This window comes from Brachycentrus maculatus, unplaced genomic scaffold (genome assembly GCF_059751285.1).
Source record: "Brachycentrus maculatus isolate JH-2025_06_01 unplaced genomic scaffold, ASM5975128v1 h1tg000472l, whole genome shotgun sequence".
Taxonomy (NCBI): Eukaryota; Metazoa; Arthropoda; class Insecta; order Trichoptera; family Brachycentridae; genus Brachycentrus; species Brachycentrus maculatus.
In genome coordinates, this window is record NW_028281219.1 from 527374 (window position 1) to 547551 (window position 20178).

The 20178-nt window shown below is 30.5% G+C and overlaps 1 protein-coding gene across 6 annotated transcripts in view; it reads left to right on the top strand.

Moving 5' to 3' along the window:
* The window catches only part of LOC148302225 (uncharacterized), a 48134-nt gene that overhangs the window by 10480 nt on the left and 17476 nt on the right, over nucleotides 1-20178 (top strand). The window contains exon 1 of one of the 6 annotated variants that reach the window (XM_088271932.1): nucleotides 7479-7976. The exons of the other annotated variants lie outside the window; for them this stretch is intronic. The gene's annotated coding sequence lies outside the window, so the exon portion shown is untranslated. Of the gene's footprint in view, nucleotides 1-7478; nucleotides 7977-20178 lie in introns of those variants that run through there. 6 annotated transcript variants of the gene reach the window in all.

Consider the following 20178-nt stretch of genomic DNA (forward strand, 5'->3'; position numbering starts at 1 on the left):
GGAAGTAAACTTTTGTATAGCGGACACCCCTCACCTCAATAAGTCCGTTATATCGAGGTTTTACTGTATCGTCCAAATTAAAGCATAACACATAATTAAGAAATATTATTTTCAATGTAATTTTTAAAAAATAATTAAATGACAATAATTAATGTATCTGTCTCCCTCTTGATGCAATATCTTCATATCGGCGTGTTGAATATTTTTTTTCAGTCGCGTATTAAAATGATGAAACACTTAAACACGCCAGTACCAATGTGTTTTTTATCTTTTGATTGGAGGTCAAATTGGTGAACTGAAGACCCACAAAAAAGGTAAAAGAAGCTGTTGTCATACTGGAAAGATAAGAATATAATAATGTGATAAATAGTGAACTCAGATAGACACACTGACACTATGTGGCCCGGAAGTATCTTTCAGTTACATAAGAGTGGTAATATAATGTTTCGTGAATGTTTTTCGCAGATACTTTGTGCCACATTTTATAAACTTTATAAAATTAAACGACTTTGTTTTAGCCACTTTTTTATTTTAAGTACACTTTAACCTACCGGTTTTGATAAAAACTTTGTATCGTCAGGGTTTATTAAATTCTAAAACATTAAAAATATTAAAATACTCATAATTAATTTCATTCCCTTACCAAAAACTTCCACTCACTCCGTAAAAATCCTAAATGTTATTTTTATCCAAAAAACTACTACAAATAGAAATATATACTAAATTTGTAGTTGTTATTGGAGTTGCTACGCAATGTACAATAAAAATAACATTTAGGATTTTTTACGGAGTGAGTGGAAGTTTTTGGTAAGGGAATGTAATTATGAGTATTTCAATGTTTTTAATGTTTTAGAATTTAATAAACCCTGATGATTACAAGGTTCTTGTCGAAACCGGTAGGTTAAAGTGTACTTATAATAAAAAAGTGGTTAAAACAAAGTTGTTTAATTTTATAAAGGTAATAAAATAATCTAATACAAAGGTCGAAGGGTGTGACTCCGGAACCGGATAAGGTTTTTTGACCTTTTAGGTACGGCTATGGCACAAATATCTGCGGGACTCTTTGACTCTAGTTATTCATGTAAACATTTTTTTTTAAGCATGAACCTTATTAAAAGCAAATTGACAAATCGTCTTACGAGATGAGAACCTAGAAACGTGCTAAAAAGAATGACATACAAATTTGACTTTAAGTACCTAATTTATGTGTTAATTTTTAAATCAAACACAGATTTTTTGAGTCTACTAATTTTATTAACAAAAACACATAAAAATTTATATTCTGACGATTGTTATTGTGAAAAATTAATATTGTGACAACTCAGTATACTAAAAAAATCTGTGTTTGATTTAAAAATTAATACAAAAATTAAAAGGGAGCTCTATAAATTAAACGCCAAATCAATAAATTAAGTACCTCACTTAAGTAATGTTCTTATGAAAACCTTACTGTTAAAGATTTTTAAAAAATATTATTTTTGACATCTCAACATAGATGAAGAGGATCCGGATCTGAAGATAGGCTGGTTTAAGTGATCAATTTACACACGTGGCGTATGATGGTGCCCAGACTCCATATATATATATATATATATATATATATATATATATATATATATATATATATATATATATATATATATATGTATATATATATATATATATATATATGTATATATATATATATATATATATATATATATATATATATATATATATATATATATATATATATATATATATATATATATATATATATATATATAGGGTCCGCCATCTAAAGTTTTTTTTTTCAACTAGTGCTTATTTCGTGAATGGTAACACTTAGCTCATGTCTGATTTGACAGATAATTAGTTTTATCCTTCCGCTGAGCGAATATGGTTGTGTATACGCTTGAACAACGCTGGAAAATATTGCGACATTACTTTGAAAATCATGGTAATGTTGCAGAATGTGTGCGAAAATTGCGTACGGTTTTTGGAAGAAGAGAAGCACCGTCAGCTCCGTATGTTCGTTATCTTGTGAAAAAAGTGAAAGAAACTGGCATCCTCATCGATAAACCAAAGCGTGAAAAGCCAAAAACAGTGCGTACACCCGAGAATATCGATGTTGTGGCAGAAAGTGTGCGTGAAGCGCCATCAACATCAATTCACCGTCGTTCTCAACAATTGAACATTTCGGAGACATCATTGAGACGAATTTTGCATAAAGACCTTGGTATGACGCCATACAAAGTCCAATTGGTTCAGGAGTTGAAGCCAACTGACCATCCAATGCGTTTTCGCTTCGCTGAGTGGGCCTGCGATCGACTTACAGAAGATGCCGATTTTGCCAAAAAAATCATCTTTTCGGATGAAGCTCATTTTGATCTTGGCGGGTATGTAAACAAGCAAAATTGTCGTATTTGGGGCACAGAAAACCCGCACGCATACATTGAAAAGCCGGTACACCCAAAACGAGTCACTGTTTGGTGCGGATTTTGGTCCAGAGGCATAATTGGGCCATTTTTCTTTGAAAATGAGCAAGGAGTGGCCGTTACAGTCAATGGCGATCGTTATCGGGCCATGTTGAACGGATTTTTGTTCACAAAAATTGAAGAGGAGGATATTGGCAACATTTGGTTTCAACAGGACGGCGCTACGTGCCACACAGCCGAAGCTACGAAGTTTTTTTTTTATAGCATTTTCAAAAAAAAAAAGTTATTTGGCGGACCCGATATATATATATATATATATATATATATATATATATATATATATATATATATCTATATATATATATATATATATATATATATATATATATATATATATATATATATATATATACATATATATATATATATTTTAATATTGAAAGCATTAATTTTGTGGATCATAGTGATATATTATTTTGAGAAATAAAAAGGCTTTGTTTTTTTATCCACTCACATTTTTATTAACAACCAACTAGTTTCGGCAACAACCTGTTGCCCTCTTCAGGGTTTATTTATGACATGTTTTTTTGTATAAATTTTACAATTTTTTTCAAATGGCATTTTTACCCGGCTTTGCCCGTAATTTGAATTGTTTCATTATTTAATGGAAACAATTTGATAATTTATTTATTTTGAATTTTGAACAATAAAATCCAATATTGTGAGATTTTTGTTGTTGATAGACATTTCACACAAAAACTGGAAGATTGATATTTCTGATTTTTCAGTTTTCGTTATTCACATATAACTTTTTGATTTTATTATTTTATTTATTTACTAGCTGTACCCGACCATGCACTGCTGAGATTCAGTCGGGTTAAATGGAAAATAAAGAAATAAAATAAAAAGCACACATTGAAATGCACAGCGATGAGAATATTTACATTAAAATATCATGAACAATAAAGCAATCGAAAACATTGATTAACTAAGTGTAATGCATGTGACATTCAACAGATGGCGTTCCCATTGCGATAAAAATGATTTAAAAAAATGTTTTTACCTGTAATAGGTAGTCACTGAGTGAAACGTTGTGTCAAAAATTTAAAGCAATCGGTGAATAACTCGAGATAATTCACAACATTTTGAGTGTGCCAAATACTTGTTCACAAAATCTGGATTATCTCCAATTAATCCAGGATTCGGACCTGACATACTAATAAAAGAGTTTCTGCTCAATAAAAAGTTTCTTTTCATCTCACCAATAGATGTCTCTAGTGAAGATCTAGTGATACAAGAACAATGTTTCAAAATTGATTCATATACATATATATTGTAGGACTTCCAAGAATTTGAGTAGTGTGGTTGTCTATAATGGGTAAAATTGGTGAATGTTACTTTTTCATCTTTGATGAGATGTCAAAAATTATATAACTTGAGATAATTTGAGATTTTTAACAAACTAATACTGACCTTTCATTTATATTAAAATCTTTTTCAAACCCTCATCCGCACCCGATGGTGCATAGGGCACTGCATCATATAAACGTAGTATTATCTTGATCGTTAACACATGAAGGAAAGGTGATCAGCCCTCCGCTTCAGATACCAGTCTAAGGTAACATTGAATAAACATTAGAGAGAAAAAATCTCTAATATTTATTTGACCCCCCCCTGGGAATGGAACCCGGGACTTCCGGTACCGCAGCCGAGGGTGCTGACCATTACACTACGGAGGCGGACTTTTTTATTTTTCAAGAAAGATAAAAATGCGCGCTTATTCTTTTGCGAATTTGTGTCAAAATTTTAAATCAATCCGTGAGATTTATAGGAGATTTTAAACAAACGAACATTTACATGTCTATTTTTATAGATTTGTCATGGTCTAAAGGTGGAAAAATATTTCAAAGGGATTTAAAACATGAGTAAGTGCGTTGACATCTGATTGATTTGCGAAAAATTAATCCTTTCAAATTTCGCAACTGCATAAAGTCAATTATGCACACATATAAACATATATCGCTCACTCCTTTCAAGAACGTCATAAATCAAAAATTGATAATTTTCAGTTGTGCATGTTTTCGGAATGCCCAGAAAATGTACTATATTCCAGCAAAAGCAACATATTTTTAACTTAATATTTACCCGCTACAGGGCAGAAATTGTTGTTTTTGTATTTTGAAGAAAAGGTATTGTTTAATTATTTTTTTAAATATACTTAATATTTTTCAAATTGAGAAAAAACATTCAGGTTTTACCTAAAAAGATCTGTTGCACAGTGAAAAGTTAAATTATTGGCTTGATATTTATTTTTATTACATTTCATTATTTTTTAAACTTTAAACACAATCTCCTGAAAAATCAAGTTTTTGATATATGACGTTGTTGAATGGAGTGAGCGATATATCGCTCACTCCTTTCAAAAACGTCATAAATCAAAAATTGTCAATTTTCAGTTGTGCATGTTTTCAGAATGCCCAGAAAATGTACTATATCCCAGCAAAAGCGGCATATTTTAAACTTAATATTTATCCGCTACAGGGCAGAAAGTGTTGTTTTTACATTTTGAATAAAAGGTATTGTTTAGTTATTTTTTCAAAATGGAGAAAAAACCTTCAGGTTTTACCTAAAAAGATCTGTTGCAAATTAAAAAGTTCAATAAGTGGCTTGATATTTATTTTTAATACATTGTATTATATTTTTAAACTTTAAAAGCGATCTCCTGAGAAATCAAGTTTTTTGATTTATGACGTTCTTGAAAGGAGTGAGCGATATGCAAACATACTTTCAGGATTAAAGCATAGATAATGAATTTTGTAAAAATGTACTTACTCAATTTCTTTTATCATATTAACGCTAAGCAAAAACAAAATGCCGTAGCTTAAAAATTAAGTCCAACTTATGAAATTTTATTAACATACCTATTTTATAAATCTCAATTCTGTTTATTCTACATGTTACCTATCATTTGTTTGTGAAATATGACGAATTCATACAGCTGAGTATATATATATATATATATATATATATATATATATATATATATATATATATATATATATATATATATATATATATATATATATATATATATATATATATATATATATATATATATATATATATATATATATATATATATATATATATATATATATATATATATATATATATATATATATATATATATATATATATATATATATATATATATATATATATATATATATATATATATATATATATATATATATATATATATATATATATATATATATATATATATATATATATATATATATATATATATATTTCAGAAAAGAAGCAGAGGAAGACCGAGAAAAACATCGCACGATCAGGTATGCCAAATTCTTGAAAGTGGTCAGGTTAGGAGTCGTAACAATCGGCGGGTATGTAGTATGAGGAGATGCATGAACGTGAAAGAGGCGAAGAATGTTTGCAAGGACAGAGTGGTGTGGCGCTCTATTCTCTCTGCCTACCCCTGCGGGAAAGCGGCGTGATGGTTAGTTAGTTAGTTAGTATTAATAAAAAACAAATTTAATTTAAAATGATTTTTTTTTACATGCCCCAATTTGAATGATATTGTTATAGACCAGGGGGTGGCCAAACTTTTGATCACTGTGAGCGAGCCGATTTTTTAAATTATACGAGGCGTTCTTCTAACATCATTTGTGTAATTACTCATCAAAATGTAGTAATTCAAAGCCAAAATAAGTTTATACTAAATTTTAAAAATTCTACTACTGCCGACTTTCATTCGCGCCCAATGGTACATAGGGTACAACATCGAATTAATGTAATATTGAGCTGATCATTAATAATATACATGAAGTCAAGGTGATCAGTCCTTCGGTTTAAATACCAGTCCAGGGCAATGTAAAATACATATTAAAGAGAAAAAAACATATCCAAATCGCCAAATTAGTAGTAATTAAATAAGTAGCCAAATCCGCTACTATAGAAGCGGAAAATAAATAAATAATAAATATAAGTTTATAAAAATATAGTAATGAAGTTTTCAATCATGGGTATAAAGGTGAATGTTGTACCTGTATTAAGTGATCATTCAAACCAAACTATGACAGGTCGTAAGCTCTGTGAATACCCATACTTTCATCTTCTTCTTCATCTATGTTGGGATTTGAATATTCTTTTTAATCATGTTGCGCTGGAAACATGATCTACCAGTGAAGGACATTAGTACCATAAATCAAGCTCATACAAAATGCTGAACCCTTTCGGGTCAACAGGCTTATCGTCAACAGACCTTCCGTTCTAGTTCTTCCACTAGATCGGAAGGTCTGTTGACGATATTCATCAGTTCGGCTTCTCCTGAAGAGTTTTTCGTGGTTTCCTCCCAGCAATGAATAAGTAGCTCCTGATTGGCCCATACTAAGTTATCCCTTCTGTTCCCAACACAGATAAAAATAAAACATTTTTTTTGAATTAGAAGAAACAAAAATCTACTTAATAATCCATAAACTTTGCACATAATAAACACGGTAAATACTTAATGCAATTCTCATAAAAAGAACACTTTAATGGTATTACACAAAATGATCGATGAATAATATGGAGAGTTTACCACATTTCGAGTGTGTCCAAATACAAATCTGAATTATCTCACCAAAAGATGACTCTAGTGAAGTTCTATGTAGTGATTCAAGAACAACGTTTCGAAATGAGTTCATATTTATAGAACTTTGAATTGAACCAAGAATTTGAGTAGTGTGGTTTTCAATAATGGGTAGAATTGGTGAATGTTACGCATGTGTAAAGTGATCACTAAAACCAGCCTATGACGGTCGTCAGCCCCGTAAATGCCCAGACTTCCATTTTCTTCTTCATCTTTGATGAGATGTCAAAAAATAAAATGATAAGTAGAGTGTTATTTTACCATGGCACAAAGTTAAGAATGCTTTTAATATAAAAAATAGACTGCGTTCGACGCTTTGGACAGCCCTGTTACAGGCCGTACATGTATGATTTCACATAACGTTTCGAAGATGACTCGGTGTTATGCAGAGTACCGGAAGTTGAAAAGTATGACAAGAAGTAATTCGTGAAAGACGATTACATACGTATATTTTAATTTACGTATACAAACGAGTATATTATAATCTTATACATGCACAATGTGTACATTATAATAAGAAATGAAAACTCATGCATACGAAATCGAAATTTTAACAATTATCGATTGAATGGTGAACAGTGATCACGTCAGCCGAGATGTGTTTTGTTGTGAAAAATATTCGAAAAACGTTTTCATATATATTTCTACAATTTTGTAAAGTGGAAGTGTTTAGTCACAAAAAATATGAATAAGATATGAAATAAAGTGTTTAAATTAAAATATATAAATAATCACCCGTCGATGAAAACATCTGTAGTTTTACATATTAAACTTGTAGTGTGTAATGAAAAAAATAAACTCAATAAATGGTGCAATTCAAGTGCTTAATTTTTAAACAAAATAAAAATAAAAAACATTATAATGTGCTTGAAAAACGAAAATACCAATACGCCAGTCGCCAGGTACCGTTTATACGCTGAATTCGCAATTTAATTATTATTTATTTATTTTAAAGTTATAATTTAAGTTATGAATACAAATAATATTTATTAATACGTTAACCTAACCTAATATAACCAAAAAAATATATTTCACTACTAAATGCCAGCGCAATAGTGATCGCCTTGCATTTATGTAATTAACAATCAATATAACACCGCATCGGTCCCATACGGTGACTTTTGCTTCATTTGAGTGCGGTCAGGGGTCGAAGACCCAAAAAATTATGTATATTGCTTGCAAATATCTTACTTTAATTATTTTATTTTCAACTTATAATTGGTATCTACGTTCATTGAAAGTTGTCCCACCGCATGCCCAAATCTGATACAGAAGCATCTAAGTTTCCTGACAGATCTGCTCCTGCAAAGCGATTTATTTTTTTGAACTATATTCCGAAATTTATTGAAAATGTGAAACAATATAAAATTGTATCCCGATTTTACTGTGAATTTACATTTAAAAGCTTTCAATATACCTGTCACCGCCAATCTAAATAAATACAAGTTTGTAAATCCGTCACCAAATTTTCTAGAAGTACCCCGGTGCAGGCAGTGAAAGGGATTAGTACAACATTTTGAGTGTGTCCAAATACTTGTTCACAAAATCTGGATTATCTCCAATTACAGGAGCCATTTTCATATTATTTTTGACATCTCATTAAAGATGAAGAAGAATATGGAAGTGTTTCTGCTTAATAAAAAGCTTCTTTACATCTCACCAATAGATGTCTCTAGTGAAGTTCTAGTGATTCAAGAACAAGGTTTCTAAATTGGTTCATATATATAGAACATCCAAGAATTTGAGTAGTGTGGTTGTCAATAATGGGTAGAATTGGTGAATGTTACACGTGTGTAAAGTGATAAAAGAGAGAATATGAATTTTCATTAAATATTCGATAACGGTCGGATAGTAGCTAAATTATGGCGCATTATAAAAGATATTGAGTTCATTACTTTGATTAAAAAACTGACCAATAAACTTCAAATAGTTAGGTACTCAGTATGAGGCCCACATCCGATAAATAGATACTCTTCAATACATTTTATAAAATATTTTTTGTAGATGTATTACACTCTCCATATATGTATTACGTATGTATGTACATATGTGTATTTTGCTATTCTTCGTACGTTACACATCAGTAATTAGCAAATCATGTTCAATATGCGGAGAGAGTTTGGTTCATTGTATTGTTGAAATAAATGTAATAATAATTAAAATGAGGTGCTCTTACGGGCTACCTGAGCTAATCCGACTACTGCACTAGTAGTGGTTAGAACATTTGGCTACCATACTGGATGTCCCAGGTTCGACCACTAGACAGCGAAACACCAGGTCGTAAGCTGAGAAACGATAGATCTTCGTATGTATTTGATAAACCTATAATATATATAAAAATATGTATACCTACAATATATATGTATAAACCTATAATATACATATATATTGATATATCATCCATTGCGTGAATAATCCAGTGTCTGATATTGTATTAAAATGAAACAAACTTATTTTCTGTCAAAATGTGTAAAGATGTTCCGAAATATATATTTTTTTAAACCTCCTTTCGTTTGAAAGTGATTTTGGCTCTAACAAACAAAATGTGTGTGTAAATATATAAATATAAATAAATGTTTTCATACATAAACATATTGACATACATACATACATAGAGAAATGTAAACAAATTCTGTTGATGTTATTTTTTCAAGTCTTTAAATTTATGTACCATGCTCTACATATATTTCTAAGGCCACTGTTGTATTCGCATAATATCGGCTGTCCAAACTCAAAACACAGTAAGGGACATTTTTTTGTAGTACGTTTTTTTTGCATTTTTGTACTAAGTAGAATCTACTTAGTCCAAAAATGCAAAAAAACCGTGCTACAAAAAAATGTCCCTTACTGTGTTTTGAGTTTGGACAGCCGATATTTTGTTGACGTTTTTTTGTTGATAATTCTATAAATTAATTTTAATAAATTATTAATAAACTAATAAATTATTTTGTCCGGGTTCGATTCCCAGGGGGGTCAAATAAATATTAATGATTTTTTCACTGTAATATTTATTCAATATTACCCTGGACTGTTACCTGAAGCGGAGGGCTGATCACCTTTCCTTCGTGTGTAAACGATCAAGATAACACTGTGTTCATATGAAGCAGTGCCCTATGCACCATTGGGGTGCGGATAAGGGTTTTTATTATTATTTATTATTAATAAATTATTTTGCATTCCGATGTTTTGACCTTCATAGCAAGGATCACATCCAGGGTTGTGATTTGACCTGCAATGGAGGTCGAAATGTCGCATGTCGGGGAGAAAATACTTATTGCACTAAGTCATCAGAAAATTCTTTAGAGATTAATGGATAAGGTATTGCAAAAGTAAAGAATTTTTGGCGATTTCGAAATATTGTTATCAATGTATTTTATGATAAAAAATAAAAGTCATTCGTGTTGATAGAGGAACACCTCGTTGCTTTAAGTCCTAACGTTCGACATTTCTCTAAGATTAGGGAAAAAATTAAAAATTTCATTTTACAAACATTAATTATTAAAAATAGTATGTTGAGATGGTTTAGACATGCGGAGCGAATGAGTAGGATAGAACAGTAAAATGAATTTATGAAGTGAATGTAGTTGAAAAACGGGGAAGACTGAGAAAAACTTGATATGATCAGAATTAACAAAAGTAGGATGAAAGTGGACTGAATGCAGTTGAAATGCGATCCCTCAGACGTATGTGCGGCAAAACAATGTATGATAGATGTACGAATGGTGAAATAAGGAAAAAAAATGCAAAGCCAAGATAAGCATGATGGATAAATTAAAAAAAATGTATTTTGAGATGGTTTTGACATGTGGAACGATCGGCTCGCTGTACTGACTGCCTGAATGCTCGCATCGTAACATGTTACGTTACGACGAAATGCTCCGGTCAGTCTCGACCTTAAGGAAAATTCGCACTGACGTTCATTTACGTCCATACTCCCGGACTGGTTAAGTAAATTCTGGGTATTTACAGGATATTTACGGGTCGTAGGCCCTGTAAATACGGAGACTTCCATATTCTCAAATAGTCAAAATGTAAAAATAAGTCCTAAGGAATGAAACCCAGATTTGTACACAAGGATTTGGACATACCTACCCTAAGTGTTGTAAATAATATGTATAATATTATATTTAGATAATCATAATCTAGTTTAAACAAAACGTATTATTAAATATTTTGATTTAAATAAGTAAGCTCTTGATGTCGTATTTTACGGAAATAACGTTATGTATAGTAATAATTCTAATTATAATAATATACAAGAAAAAATAAACTATGAACCATTTTCAATTCTGATCTTGACTAAAGTTTGACTTATTATTTTTGACATCTCATCAAAGATGAAGAAGAATATGGAAGTCTGGGCATTTACGGGGCTGACGACCGTCATAGGCTGGTTTAAGTGATCACTTTACACACGTGTAACATTCACCAATTCTACCCATTATTGACAACCACACTACTCAAATTCTTGAAAGTTCTGTATATATGAACCAATTTAGAAACCTTGTTCTTAAATCAATAGAACCTCACTAGAGACATCTATTGGTGAGATGTAAAGAAGCTTTTTATTAAGCAAAAACTCTTATATTAGTATGTGAGATCCGAATCCTGGATTATAATTACACACATGAGAAACGCCAGAAAATATCATTTTCATTTTTATTATTTAAGCTTATAATTCGTCAGCCCCGTAAATGCTCAGACTTCCATATTCTTCTTCATCTTTGATGAGATGTCAAAAATAATATGAAAATAACAAAGTCATATATCAAAAATCATCAATTTTCAGTTGTGCATGTATTCGGAATGCCCAGAAAATGTACTATATCCCAGCAAAAGCTACAATTTTTAACTTAATATTTACCCGCTACAGGGCAGAAAGTGTTGTTTTTGTATTTTGAATAAAAGGTATTGTTAAATATTTTTTTTAAATATACTAAATATTTTTCAAATGGAGAAAAAATATTTAGGTTTAACCTAAAAAGATCTGTTGCACAGTAAAAAGTTAAATAAGTGGCTTGATATTTATTTTTAATACATTTCATCGTATTTTTAAACTTTAAAAACGATCTCCTGAAAAATCAAGTTTTTTGGTATTTGACTTTATTGAAAGGAGTAAGTGATATAATGTAATCATATTAAATAATTATAAGTAAATCTATTTCTATTTTCACTCCATAATTATCTTTTTTTAAAATTCCTTAGACTAAAACATGTCTAGATACCAACCACTTTTACAGTTTCAACGTATGGGGTCCATACAAATTATATTATGACTGTCACATCAAAACTTGACGTGATACAAGCTTGTCACCATATAGACTATGAATAAGAACATTAACATTAAGTCCATATCAGTAATCTAAATACCAGTTACATAATCGTACTGGCGGTATATGCAGTGGCGAGCACAGATAATTAATTAAGGTAGGCTGTAGAGGTAGGTAGTAAGGTAAGCTAGGTACTACTTACTTGGGTAGGTTGAAGAGGTAGGTAGTAAGGTAAGCTAGTACTACTTACTAGGGTAGGTAGTAAGGTAAGCCAGGTTCTACTTAGTAAGGTAGGATAGGTACTGGTTGTGTTTTTATATGTTACGCTGGTAAGTTAGGATAGGCACTATTTTTCTGCCTTTATGGAATGTACGCCCCTGGGTATATGGCATGTAGTACTAATATGAATATATTTTAAAAACTTTTTTTACAAAATACAATATTCCGTCCAATTTGGTTTTTAAAACGTCCAATTTGTAGTGAAAACCCTTTGTAAGCAGTATTATCTTGATCGATTAATACAGTATGGAAAGGTGATCAATGCTTTTAAAATACAAAAAAATGTATTCTTAATGATTCACGTTCCTTATCTTTTCAATAAGAAGCGACATTATCTAGTGATAATATTGGCTCAATCGAAAATTATTTACAATTGCAATCGTACGTATTTACGTGTTCTCGCAACACAAATTATTTGAAGAGTAAAATAATTAAAAATTAAGCAACGTGTTAATATTTAGGTGATTCCACAAGACAGTTAACACCTTGAAGTAACTTATGTTTATTGCTAATGCTAATATGGGTAAAATATGGTGATGAGTGCTTTTAATTAGTGTTTGGTGTGCCATCTGCGGTATAAGATCAGCGTGTGGTAATTCACTTCGTGTAATGTGGCGAACCATCAACTTTTTACCACTATTGGATATATGTAGCTATCAGTGACTTATTTTTTTATAACCAGATTGACGCTTATATTCATAGTTGAAAATAGTTGAAAACTCGTGGTGTTTCGATTAAAAAAAAAACAGTATTTTAGTTCAAACAAATAGGTCGTGATTTTTTAAATTGTATACAGTGCCTTGATGTTTTAACTACATACAGGTGATATATGTTAATTTTACTGACATATTCTAACTTATTTGACTTAAAAAGAAAATATTTATAAAATTTATTATATCAGTCACTGGGTTATTCACCCTATGGATAAGATGTCAATATTAAAAGTATCGCTTAAGGTTAAACAATGCCAGTTCGTAAGGCCTGGGATACCTAGACTTCCATCTTTTTTTATATAAAAAAAAACCAGAGATGTTTCATATAAAGTTGAGATACCCATTAAAAAAGAAAATTATTTTAAAGATGTTTAATACTCTTCTTATCATAGTAAGTAAATATTGAGTCAGTGACGGATAAACAAACTAAAAAACCGATTTAAAATAAAGACAACTTTGAAAGAAGTCGCTTCATTATTCGGTTATTGGATTTGATTATATTAAACAAATTACTTAAATTGTGTTGCGTGTGTATAGCTCCGAATATACTTGAAAATTTAACATCAAAAATTTACTTCTACTACTGACGCTTAATCGGACCCAATGGCGCGTGGGGCACTGTATTTAATTGATACAATGTTAATTTTATCATTTATAACATGAAGGCAAGGTGATCAGTTCTTTGCTTCGGGGACCAGTACAAAGTAATATTAAATAAATATCAGAGACCAGTCTGGTGATGTCGGTAACGACAAAACCCGGTCACTGCTTATATAAAAAAGTGGAAATGAACTATAAAGTTTTTGTTTTTATATAAAATATAGTTGCACCAAGAAATGTCAGTAAAAAAACTAGAATCCGAAAATAAGAATGTTTTTTATTATTATTTATTTTGACCTGGTAATCGAGCTTGGGACTTTTTTATGATAGCCAAATATTCTAACCACTTAACTTTGAATGCATATAAGCTAAAAATAAATATTAAACTGAGATAAAGATACTCATTAGTTATATCTCTGAATTGTAGAGCCCTTGAGGTAGTATATTACGAAAATGTGTCGGGTTGTGGTCCCGTGGTTAGGGTCGCGGACTCTTAAGTCAGAGTTTCTTGGTTCGAACCCACTCTACCACAATTTAATACCTATTTCTAATAATAAGCCGCTTAGGCTCACAGAATAGTATGAAATTGAAATATTTGAGTAAATAATAAAAAAAAACATTTCTCTTTAAAAAAAATGTAGAAAGAAAATTTTAATTTTTTTTATTTTATTATTAATGCAAGACTATAGTTTACCTCAGTACACAACTATAACGTATCTCGATTTTACTTGATCTGTTTAAATTTGATCTGTGTTATCGCATAATGATAATCCATATTTTTACCATATTATTGTATTTTCTTTCTTCTATACCAGAATACATAATTACAATTTTGTACTTATATCTAATCTAAATCAAAATTTGCTTTTTTAAACAAATTTAATTTTCTAACGATAAAGCTAATCTTTATATTTTATATAAATCACAGAATTTTATCTGAACGGCAGCCGAGCGTGCCGACCATTATACTACGGAGGCAGAACTATAACTATGACACTATTAATGTACAACCCTATATTTTATCGTTTTTCGAAAATTATAATGTTTTTATGCATGAAAATTTGATAAATCGCTCATTTCTTTCAAGAACGTCATAAATAAAAAAACTTGTTTTTTTTTGTCCGCCTCCGTAGTGTAATGGTCAGCACGCTCGGCTACCGTTCTGGAGGTCCCGGGTTCGATTCCCAGGGGGGGGTAAAATAAATATAAGTGATTTTTTCACTGTAATATTTATTTAATATTACCCTGGACTGGTACCTGAAGCGGAGGGCTGATCACCTTTCCTTCATGTGTAAACGATCAAGATAACACTGCGTTTATATGAAACAGTGCCCTTTGCACCATTTGGTGCGGATAAGGGTTTTTATTATTTTTATTATTTCAGGAGAACGTTTTTGAAGTTTAAAAATATAATACAATTTATTAAAAATAAATATCAAGCCAATAATTGAATTTTTTGCTGTGCAACAGATCTTTTTAGGTAAAACCTGAAGGTTTTTTCTCCATTTTTAAAATATTGAGTATATTTAAAAAAATAATTAAACAATACATTTTCTTCAAAATGCAAAAACAACACTTTCTGCCATGTAGCGGGTAAATATTAAGTTAAACATATGCCGCCTTTGCTGGGATATAGTACATTTTTTTAGCATTCCGAAAACATGCACAACTGAATATTTACGTTTTTTGATATATGACATTGTTGAAATGAGTGAGCGATATGTTCATATTGTGCGGTAAAAGTAATGAAAATATTTAATACAGGTATTTCGTGTCAAATATTACTTCAGTTTCATATTTCCGCGAATACAAATTTTATTACATAAGAATTTTATTAAGGAATGAACTCAAAAGTTAATAATGACTTCCGACGTGCTGCTCCATATACGTACCTACTTGTATATTTACATGTAACGTTACGTGAGCAAATGGATAGGAAAAAAATGGAAGTAATTTTTTTTAAATTTTGTAACATTGCAAAAACAAATTATTTGAGTTGCATAATCAAGCCATATCAGAAAATTGTGTATGACGATATCAGAATGAATTTGTAAATTATCATTAATTAATTGCTATTGTTCAACTCGCAGTGTAAAAATATTTTTTTTATTCTGGCAATGAGGTATTTAATTTCTCATTATGTACTATTTGATCTTAAGGCTGAGATCTCAAACGTTCAAATTCTGAACGCAACGGGCCGCTTTAAGGGCCAGACGCGTTTCCGCGTACATTTGAAAAAAAACATGGAATTTGATTTCTTTTTAGAATATACATTGAAAAAATACTTTCATGTATTTATTTTTTATTTTTGTTTTTAAATAACTCTTTTCAAAAACATATTTATTTCGAAGAAAAACTTATTATTCAATACAAAAATGGTGTTTTAATAAAAATAAATCAATTACGTTCAATGTTACCTGGGTTTGAAGAAAATTAAGTTGTGGGTTATCGAATATCCGCCTAAATGTTTGATCTTAGGTGTGTCGCAAAGACAAAAATATTTTTTCTTAACTAACTATATCCAGACACGCCTTGCTGTGGCTTAGTCTGGTCAAATGGAAAATAAATAAATTGACTCATTTTTAATTGTATAATTTTACAATGGTTATGCATTGCTTTGTGTTGAGTATATTGATGTTATGGTTTTTTTATGGATTTATTTTAAATACATTTTTATTTTTTTTATTTGTATACATTTATTTAAATCACAATTTATACGTATGTAGAACTTTTTTTTGCAGAGACCCACCAAGCCACCTTGTGTGTCTTGTCGGTGGAGTTCTTTTTTAATAATTTTTTTATTGTTTTTAACCTAATATAGACACAAAAAAAAGAGAAAAAAATTAAGAATATAAATATTTTACAATTTTCATAAAATGAACTCTTGATCATTTACCCATTCCTTTATTTTGCCTTTGTCCCATATTTTATTTTGACCTCTAACATCCGTCGGCAACAATATATTGCAGTGTTCGACTCCCATATTTATTGTTAAAAAATACTAACTAACTAACCATAAGAAAATAGAACACCACACCACTCTATACATGCAAAACAATCTTCGCCTCTTCCACATTATGTATCTCCTTACACTTTCCCGCCGATTATTTCGACTCTGACCTGACCGGTTTCAAGTATTTGAAATACTTGATTATGACAAGTTTTTGCTTTTTTGCTTTTATTTCCAACTAAATTTCTCCCATAAAATTGTTATACTGTTCTTTCTTCACACGAACAAACTATCTCAACACATCTTTCTTAATTTTATCTACATATAATGCCCATCTCACCTTTGTTTTCTTTCCTTATTTCACCATTCGAATATCTGCGATACATCGTTTTACCGCACATTCGTATGAGAAAACGCATTTCGACTGCATTAAGTTTTTATTCACCTTTTTTGCTAACTCCATACTTCACTTCCATACATAAGAGGATAAAAATTCCTTATAATGTATGGAATTCCATATTTTTTTTCTATACTCGTAATCCCTTACTCACGTGCCATTGAGGTAGTATTTTGCGGAAATATCGCTGTATAAATTATATAAATTTATTATTTATATTATTATTATTTCTCATCTGTAAAACACGTATTTTTTTGTTCTTGCCAGCATATCTTAAATTAATTTATTCTATGATAATTTATCGAACACAAAAGAAATATATCATTGCCTGATGCATCGATGTTGTTATCAAAAAGATAAAAACTATCTGCTATAAACGGCATCAGAAACACAATCTGAAGGGGTCTTCTGGTTTTATTGTTATATATTTCTATCTATTTTATTTATTTATATTTATTGGTAAATAAATACAGTAATATAAAATATTAAATAATATCACTTGCCTTGACTCCATGACTCTTGAGAGAATATACCAGGAAGTGATAAGTGATAACAGAAAGTTTTTAAGACATGTATTCAAGATTATCAGTAAAGAAAAAAGCAGTGGCTCATAGCGGGATGTAATGACAAAAATTGTATATGTGCGCATTTTTTCATGTGCGCTTCTCCTCGTCCTTATCTAAGTATTAGTTTTTATTTATTAGTAACATTGAAATCCGTATTGCATTTTTTTCTGACTCTTATGGTGCATAGGGTACTTTACAATATCGATTCAGTGTTGTATTGATCGTTAATTACACGACAGCAATAGTCCTTATAGTAATTGTGATTACTTTTTTCATCAATGGCTATTAATTCCATTGTTTTTCTTTCTCGCATTTTTTTCAATAAATTAAAATAGGTTTTTCATAAAACTGAAAATATATTGAACGATGTATAAAAATCATTTAATTTTTATTCGTAAAATTAAATAGATTTTAGAGTATTAATTTTTTGAATGAAATAAAAGTTCTAAATATAATTTTTCAATCTGGATAGTAATTATTTTAAAATTTTCACATATCGAAATATTGGAAAAGTAATTGTGTTATGCAATGATGAATGTTACACGTCTGAATACACTTTTATAGTAATTACTTAAACCAGCCTATGACGGGTAGGAAGCTCTATAAATTCTTGACTTCCATATATTTTTTTCATCCATGTTGAGATGTCGAAATGAAAAAAATAACCCCTAAGTGTAAAAACTCAGATTTGAGAACAAGTATTTGGATGCACTCAAAATGCTGTAAAAAATTTCACTTCATAGTACATATTTGGTTAATTTTTTGCTGTAATTATAATCGTGTGTGTGATCATGTGTATAATCCAGGATTCGGACCTCACATACTAATAAAAGAGTTTCTGCTTAGTAAAAAGCTTCTTTTCATCTTACCACTAGATGTCTCTAGTAAAGTTCTAGTGATTCAAGAACAATGTTTTAAAATTGGTTCATATATATGGAACTTCCAAGAATTTCAGTAGTGTGGTTGTCAATAATGGGTGAAATTGGTGAATGTTACACGTGTGTAAAGAAATCATTTAAACCAGCTTAAAAATATTAATTCATTTCCTATTAAACATCAAATTGTAAAAATTAACATTAATATTTGTAATTGTCCAAATACTTGTTCACAAATCTGGATTATAGGAGTAATGATGACCAATAGATGTCTCTAGTGAAGTTCTAGTGATTGAAGAACAATGTATATATATATATATAGAACTTCCAAGAATTTCAGTAGTGTGGTTGTCACTAATGGGTAGAATTGGTGAATGTTGCAAGTGTGTAAAGCGATCACTCAAACCAGCCTATGACGGTCGTCAGCCCCGTAAATGCCCAGACTTCCATATTCTTCTTCATCTGTGATGAGATGTCAATTTTTTTTTGCTGTTACTTGTTTTTACGCAATTAATTATCTTATATCGACATAAGGGCTAAAAGTTATATGTGTGTACATCAGAAAGTATAAGATACATATCTATCTCATGACACTGACGACTAGGACTTTCCGTCGAGTGAAATCGCGAGGTCATAAGACAGCCTTGCTATATGTGTCTTGGTTTAATTCAATGCGAAATATGCACATAGCAATGAGTAAATGTCATAAAAATGAAAATAATTAGTCCGTATTTATTTATGTTTTCAGAATGAGTACTTAATTTAAAACATAATTAAAACATCATTAGAAGTAAAGCATATCAATAGCAATATTTTTAGTGTATTAAATGCGATCCCTCATGCGAATGTGTGGTAAAACGAAGTTTGATAGATGTTCGAATGATGAAATAAGGAAAGAATGCAAGGCTGAGATAAGCATTATCGATAAATTTAAGAAAGGTGTGTTGAGATGGTTTGGACATGTGGAACGTATGAGTGAGGAATGAACGGTTAAACAAATTTATGAGGCGAATGTAGTTGGAAAAATAAGCAGAGAAAAACCGAGGAAAACTTGGCTCAATCAGGTATGTCAAATACTTGAAAGCGGCCGGGTCAGGAGTCGTAATAATTGTCGGGTATGTATAAGGAGATGCATGAATGTGGAAGAGGCGTAGAATGTTTGCAAAGACAGAGTGGTTTGGCGTTCGATTCCATCTGCCTACCCCTGCGGGGAAACAGCGTGATGGTTAGTTAGTTATCCAATTTTTTGTTAATACAGTGAAACCTCTATCTATCGTTTTTAAAGGGACCTATTTAAATAAACTTGAATGTGGGAATACAATGAATGCGGTATAAAAAAGTCAATACACAAGGAGATACGATCGAGTAAAGATACCGTCCTCCCAATCTGCATAACCAGTAGTAGGTGGAAATTTCAAGAATAGAAACGATCGATGCGATCTTTTTTTGTATGA